The following is a 7,069-nucleotide window of genomic DNA, read 5'->3' as shown; positions in this document are numbered from 1 at the left end:
TTCTCCGTGTCACTTGGGAAGCTATCAGTAGGTTTGGGAATCTTCTCAGCTAAATATCCCACCTGGAATTCCAGCTTCCTAATGGTCTCTCCCTGGTTCTTGATATTGGCTCGCACCTCCTCTTTGAACACCTTATTTTCTTGAATGTCTTGGCATATTCCTTCAAGTAAGGCTTCAATCTTAGAGAGCTTGTCATCAATTGATGAGTGATTCGGAGCAGATGTGCTATTTTGGTTTTGATAAGCATGTGGAGAAGTGTTGTTGTGGGGGTGTTGGGATGTCCTCTGTGTGAATTGCTGGTGAGCTGCATTGTTGTTGGAGTTGTAACGTCTCTGATCTTGGTTTTGATCTTGCTCACTTCCCCACCCAAAGTTTGGGTGGTTTCTCCATCCAGGGTTGTAGGTCTTGGAGTATGGATCATAGTTTTTCCTTGGTGAATTCCCAATGTAGTTGGCTTGCTCCTGACTACCCTCTGCTTCTTTATTCACTCCTTCTTGGGTTGTTGATGAAGTGGAGATTGCTGCTACTTGGTTCATCTCCATCTTCTTGGTGAGGTCAGCCAGCTGCTGGGTAATGAGCTTGTTTTGGGCCAACAGAGCATCTACATTGTTTAGCTCCATTACTCCTCTTGTGTTCCCTCTTTCGGAAGCGTAGAAGTAGTCGTTCTCTGCTACTGTTTCAATAACATCTATGGCTTCCTCAATAGTCTTCTTCTTGTTCAAAGATCTTCCGGATGAATGGTCTACGGCCTTCTTTGACTCATAAGAGAGCCCTTCATAGAAAATGTGCAGCTGCACCCATTCGTTGAACATATCTGGTGGGCACCTCCTTGTTAGGTCTTTAAACCTCTCCCATGCTTCATATAGAGTCTCACCATCTTGTTGCCTAAAAGTTTGGACCTCAGCTCTCAGCCTATTGATTCGTTGAGGAGGGTAAAATCTTGCTAAAAATTTATTCACCACGTCTTCCCAAGTTGTCAAGCTTTCCCTTGGGAAAGATTCCAGCCACTTGGCTGCTTTATCCCTAAGTGAGAATGGAAATACGAGCAGTCTATAGGCATCAGGATGAACACCATTAGACTTCACTGTGTCACATATTCTCAGGAAGGTGGTTAAATATTGATTGGGGTCTTCTTGAACACCTCCTCCAAACGAACAGTTGTTCTGAACAAGGGTGATGAGCTGTGGTTTAAGTTCAAAGTTGTTGGCATGGATTGTTGGCTTTTGGATGCTACTTCCACAATTGCCTGGGTTTGGATTGATGTAAGAGCCCAAAACTCTTCTATCCTCCCCAGCATGATTTGCTCTACCTCCTCCTCCATGGTTGTGATCCTCTTCTTCATGATGGTTTTCCATGTTGTCTTCCATGTTTGTTTCAAAGAATTCCTCTTCTTCCTCAGCACCAACCACTTTCTTTCCTCTTGCCTCCCTCCTTAATCTAAGGAAGGTCCTCTCAGGTTCAGAATAGAAGGAAGTTGAAGCCCCGCTTCTTCTCCCTGTCATACAACCATCAAGTGCAAGCAAGAAAAGATAGGTGCAGAAAGTATTTGTGTCAGAATTACTGTTAGTTGTGGGTGATGCAATATATCAAACAGTTAGTGGGTTAGCACACAGAATTGAAAATAACAAAGAAAAATAAAAAAAAATAGAGGGGGGAGGGAAGAAGTTTAACTAAAACAGAAAGTAAATCACTCAAACAGAAAATGAAATTCACAAAATAAAAATGCTCAATCTAGTGATCTTCCAATTTAATCATTGTTGATGCACAATCAATCCCCGGCAACGGCGCCATAAACTTGATGCACGAAAAACTTGTCTCACAACAAATCTCCCTTCGGCAAGTGTACCGAATTTGTTGTCAAGTAAAAACTCTCAATAGAGTGAGGTCGAATCCCACAGGGATTGATTGATCAAGCAAGTTTAATTAGAAGAATGTTCTAGTTGAGCGAATCCAGAATTTGGGTTGAGAGTTGCAGAAAATAAAATGGCGGGAATGTAAATAACAGAAAAGTAAATGCTAGAATTAAAGGAGTGGAAGTAAATGACTGAAAATAAATTGCAGAATTGTAAATGGGAATGGGGAATTTGCTCATAAAAGTAAATGGCAGAAATTAAAGAGAATGGGTAAGATCAGAAATGGGGAGTTCATTGGGCTTAGAAGATGTCGCAATTCTCCGGATCAAGTTCATTTTCATCTCTTCCTCAATCAATGCACTCATTGATCTCCTTGGCAATCTTAATTGATTGAATTATAATTTCTTGCAATTCAATCTCTCAAATCTTGATCAATAGCCAATTCCTTGGTCAATTGCTCATGAGAAGAGATGAAGTATGGTCACTGATTATACCATATGCATTTCCCAAATCAAGTATTGAGAGGGTTATAGTCACATACCCATCCAAACCCAATTTGGTCCAGCATGAGAAAGCAATTCTAGCTTGATCTCTTCATTCCTCTTTCAAGGTTCAGAAGAGATCCAAGTTTGAATAGCTTCTTTTCCAAGATAACTACTCAATTGGATGAAGATCGAAAGCTTTCAAGTAAAATGAAGAGAAAAGATAGAAGAAGAATAATGAAAATTAGTATTGATCCATCAAATTACAACAGAGCTCCCTAACCCAATGAAAGGGGTTTAGTTGTTCATAGCTCTAGAAAATGAAAACAAAGATGGAGAATACATCATAAAACTAGAAAATGCAGAGAAGGTAAAATACAGAGAGTAGTTCCCTTTTCCCAACTTTCAGAACTCCTTCAACAATTCAAAGCTACTCCTATATATACTACTTCTATCAGCTTCTAGTTGGCTCTTCAAGTATTGGGCCTTTGGATCTTGAGTTTGAAGCAATTCTCTTCTTCATTTGGGCTTGGCTTTACTTGCAGAGAGAAAATGTGAAGTGGGCAGAGACTTTAGCTCAGGACGTTAGGGGTGTTAACGTTTAGTGAAAATATAAGTTCGAGAACGTTAGTGACAATCAACTTTCTCACTAACGTTACTAAGTAAAAGCCACGTTAACTTCAACGTTAGTGACATAAACGTTGCCACTAACGTTGCCTCTAAGTCCTTCGCACACGTTATTGAGACTTAACATTTCCAATAACTTTGAAAAGCCCCTTTTGTTCCCACGTTAGAGCCCACGTTAACTTAGTTAACGTGGCTCTTTAACATGGGCTTGCCATCCTTCGAGAACATTAGTGACACTCAACATTGTCACTAACGTTCCAAGGTGCCCCTATGCCTCACGTTAGAGTCCACGTTAACTAGGTTAACGTGGCTTCTATCGTGGCCATGCTTAGCCATCCCCAACGTTAGTGACAATGTTGAGTGTCACTAACGTTGGCCATTCTTTCACTCATCAACGTTAGCTTCCAAGTTAACGTGGAAGTTAACGTTGCTCCTTGGGGGGTTGTGTGGTTGCTTCCAACGTTAGTGACAATGTTGGGTGTCACTAATGTTGTCGACCATGCTTGCTTCTTACGTTAGCTCCCACGTTAACCAAGTTAATGTGGGAGTTAACATGGTATGTTTCTCCTTAGGCCAACGTTAGTGACAATGTTGAATGTCACTAATGTTGGCGTTTCTCCCCCTTTCTAACGTTAGAGGCCACGTTAACTAAGTTAACGTGGACTCTAACGTGGCCACTTATGAGCATTTGCCAACGTTAGTGACAATTTTAAGTGTCACTAACATTGGCTCAACTTCCCTTCTCCACGTTAGAGTTCACGTTAACTTAGTTAATGTGACTCTTAACGTGGTCAATGATGGCTTTGAGAGCGTTATTGGCAATCACTTTTCTCATTAACTTTACATGTTACCTCCCATTCCTTGCTTCCTTTGGTCCTGAAATCAAGCAATAGAGCGCATCAAAGTTCTAGTCCAAGTCCTGGGCAATGCAACATACAATTTGTCACTAAACTTATGTAAAATCCTCATGAAATAATGTAAAATGCACAATGTATGCTTGAATCAAGGTGTAAGTGAATATCTACCTAAAACTAGCTTATTTCCTATGGAAATGCATGAAACTAACCTAAAAACAGTAAAGAAAAGGTCAGTAAAACTGGCCAAGATGCCCTGGCATCAGAAGCAAGGTCCTTCATTAGAAATTTGGAGGCACAAGTGGGTCAGCTGAATAAAAGAGTTACTGAACTCCCTCCTAGTACTCTCCCAAGCAATACAGAAGAGAATCCAAAAAGAGAGTGCAATGCCATAAATATAACCAACATGGCCGAATGCAAGGAGGAAGAAAAGGCAGAGATTTCCAGTTAGGAAGACCTCAATGGACGTCCACTGGCCTCCAAGGAGTTCTCTAATGAGGAACCAAAGGAATCTGAGGCTCATACAGAGACCATAGAGATTCTACTGAATTTACTATTACCATTCATGAGCTCTGATGAGTATTTTTCCTCTGAAGAGGATGAAGATATTGCTGAAGAGCAAGTTGCTCAATATCTAGGAGCAATCATGAAGCTGAATGCCAAGTTATTTGGTAATGAGACTTGGGTGGATGAACCCCCATTGCTCATCAATGAACTGAATGATCTGGTTCAACTGAAATTACCTCAGAAGAAACAAGATCTTGGAAAGTTCTTAATACCTTGTACCATAGGCACCATGACCTTTGAGAAGGCTCTGTGTGACTTGGGGTTAAGTATAAACCTCATGCCCCTCTCTGTAATGGAGAAACTAGGGATCTTTGAGGTACAAGCTACAAGAATCTCACTAGAGATGGCAGACAATTCAAGGAAACAGGCTTATGGACTTGTAGATGATGTCTTAGTGAAGGTTGAAGGCTATTACATCCCTGCTGACTTCATAATCCTAGAGATTGGGAAGGATGAAGATGAATCCATCATCCTTGGAAGACCCTTCCTAGCCACAGCAAGAGCTGTGATTGATGTGGATAGAGGAGAGCTAGTCCTTCAATTGAAGGAGGACTACCTTGTGTTTAAGGCTCAAGGATCTTCTTCTGTAACCATGGAGAGGAAGCATGAAAAGCTTCTCTCAACAGAGAGTCAAATAAAGCCCCTACACTCAACTTCTAAGTTTGGTGTTGGGAGGCCACCACTAAGCTCTGAGTCTATGTGAAGCTCTCTAGGAGCTTCACTGTTAAGCTATTGACATTAAAGAGGCGCTTGTTGGGAGGCAACCCAATGTTATTTAATTATATTTATTTATTTTTCATTGTTATTTTATGTTTTCTTTAGGTTGATGATCATGTGAAGTCACAAAAACAACAAAAAAATCAAAAACAGAGTGAAAACAGCATTAAAAATAGCACACCCTGGAGGACAGACTTACTGGTGTTTAAACGCCAGTAAGGATAGCAGAATGGGCATTTAATGCCCAGCCTGGCAGCATTCTGGGCGTTAAACGCTAGAATGGGCAGCACACTGGGCGTTTAATGCTAGACAGGGCTGTCTGACACAGGTTGGCGTTAAACGCCAGAAATGGGCAGCAGAGTGGCGTTTAACGCCAGGAAAGGTAGCAGAGCTGGCGTTAAATGCCAGAATTGGCACAGAATGGGCGTGTAAATGCCAGAATGGTGCAGGGACTCAAATTCCTTGACACCTCAGGATCTGTGGACCCCATAGGATCCCCACTTACCCCACATCTTCTTCTCTCCTCTTTAAACCTTTCCATAACACTCTTCCCCAAACACTACTCACATCCATCCATCATGAAACCCCACCTACCTCACCATTCAAATTCAAACCATTTCCCTCCTAACCCACCCACACATGGCCGAATACCCTCTCTCCCTTACCCTATAAATACCCTCCTTACCACCTTCATTTTCACACAACATACACACTACTACCCCCTTGGCCAAACCCTCTACTCAACTCCATCTCCTCCATTTCTTCTTCTTCTACTCCTTTCTTTCTTTTGCTTGAGGATGAGCAAATTTTCTAAGTTTGGTGTGGGAAAAGCTAAAGTTTTTTGTTTTTCCATAACCACTAATGGCACCTAAGGCCGGAAAAATCTCTAGAAAGAGGAAAGGGAAGGCAATTTCTTGCACCTCCAAGTCATAGGAGATGGAGAGATTCATCTCAAAGGTCCACCATGACCACTTCTATGAAGTTGTGGCCAAGAAAAAGGTGATCCCTGAGGTCCCCTTTAAGCTAAAAAAGAATGAATATCCGGAGATCCAACATGAAGTTTGAAGAAGAGGTTGGGAAATTCTCACCAACCCCATTCAACAAGTCGGGATCTTAATGGTTCAAGAGTTCTATGCTAATGCATGGATCACTAAGAACCATGACCAAAGTGTGAACTCGAACCCAAAGAATTGACTAACAATGGTTCGGGGGAACTACTTGGATTTTAGTCCGGAAAATGTGAGGTTAGTATTCAACTTGCCAATGATGCAAGAAGATCCTCACCCTTTCACTAGAAGGGTCAACTTTGATCAAAGGTTGGACCAAGTCCTCTTGGACATTTGTGTGGAAGGTGCTCAATGGAAGAGAGATGCAAGAAGCAAGCCGATTCAACTAAGAAGGCTTGACCTCAAGTCCGTAGCTAGGGGATGGTTGGAGTTCATCCAACGCTCAATCATTCCTACTACCAACCGGTCTGAAGTTACTATAGACCGGGCTATCATGATCCATAGTATCATGAATGGAGAGGAAGTAGAAGTTCATGAGATCATTTCCTTAGAACTCTACAAGGTGACGGACAAGTCCTCTACTTTGGCAAGGTTAGCCTTCCCTCATCTCAATTGTCACCTATGCAATTCAGCTGGAATTGTCATAGAGGAAGACATCCTCATTGAAGAGGACAAGCCCATCACTAAGAAAAGGATGGAGCAAACAAGAGAGTCCACTCATGGACCTCAACAAGAGCATGAGGAAATTCCTCATCTAGAAATCCCTGAGATGCCTCAAGGGATACATTTTCCTCCACAAAACTATTGGGAGCAAATCAACACCTCCCTAGAAGAATTGAGTTCCAACATGGGACAACTAAGGGTGGAGCACCAAGAGCATTCCATCCTCCTCTATGAAATTAGAGAAGTCCAAAGAGCCATGAGGGAGGAACAACAAAGGCAAGGAAGAGACATAGAGGAGC

General features: G+C 41.9%; 1 non-coding gene across 1 annotated transcript; it reads left to right on the top strand.

The window, feature by feature from the left end:
- The first annotated feature begins 807 nt into the window (after positions 1 to 807).
- Positions 808 to 914, top strand: LOC112767863 (small nucleolar RNA R71). Its single transcript, XR_003185303.1, has one exon. It is a non-coding gene; the product is annotated as a small nucleolar RNA R71 (small nucleolar RNA).
- The last annotated feature ends 6,155 nt before the right edge of the window (positions 915 to 7,069 follow it).

This window comes from Arachis hypogaea, chromosome 17 (genome assembly GCF_003086295.3).
Source record: "Arachis hypogaea cultivar Tifrunner chromosome 17, arahy.Tifrunner.gnm2.J5K5, whole genome shotgun sequence".
In the NCBI taxonomy this organism is placed as follows: domain Eukaryota; kingdom Viridiplantae; phylum Streptophyta; class Magnoliopsida; order Fabales; family Fabaceae; genus Arachis; species Arachis hypogaea.
The sequence above is the reverse complement of the archived record's forward strand: the minus strand, read 5'-3'. Positions and strand labels throughout refer to the sequence as shown.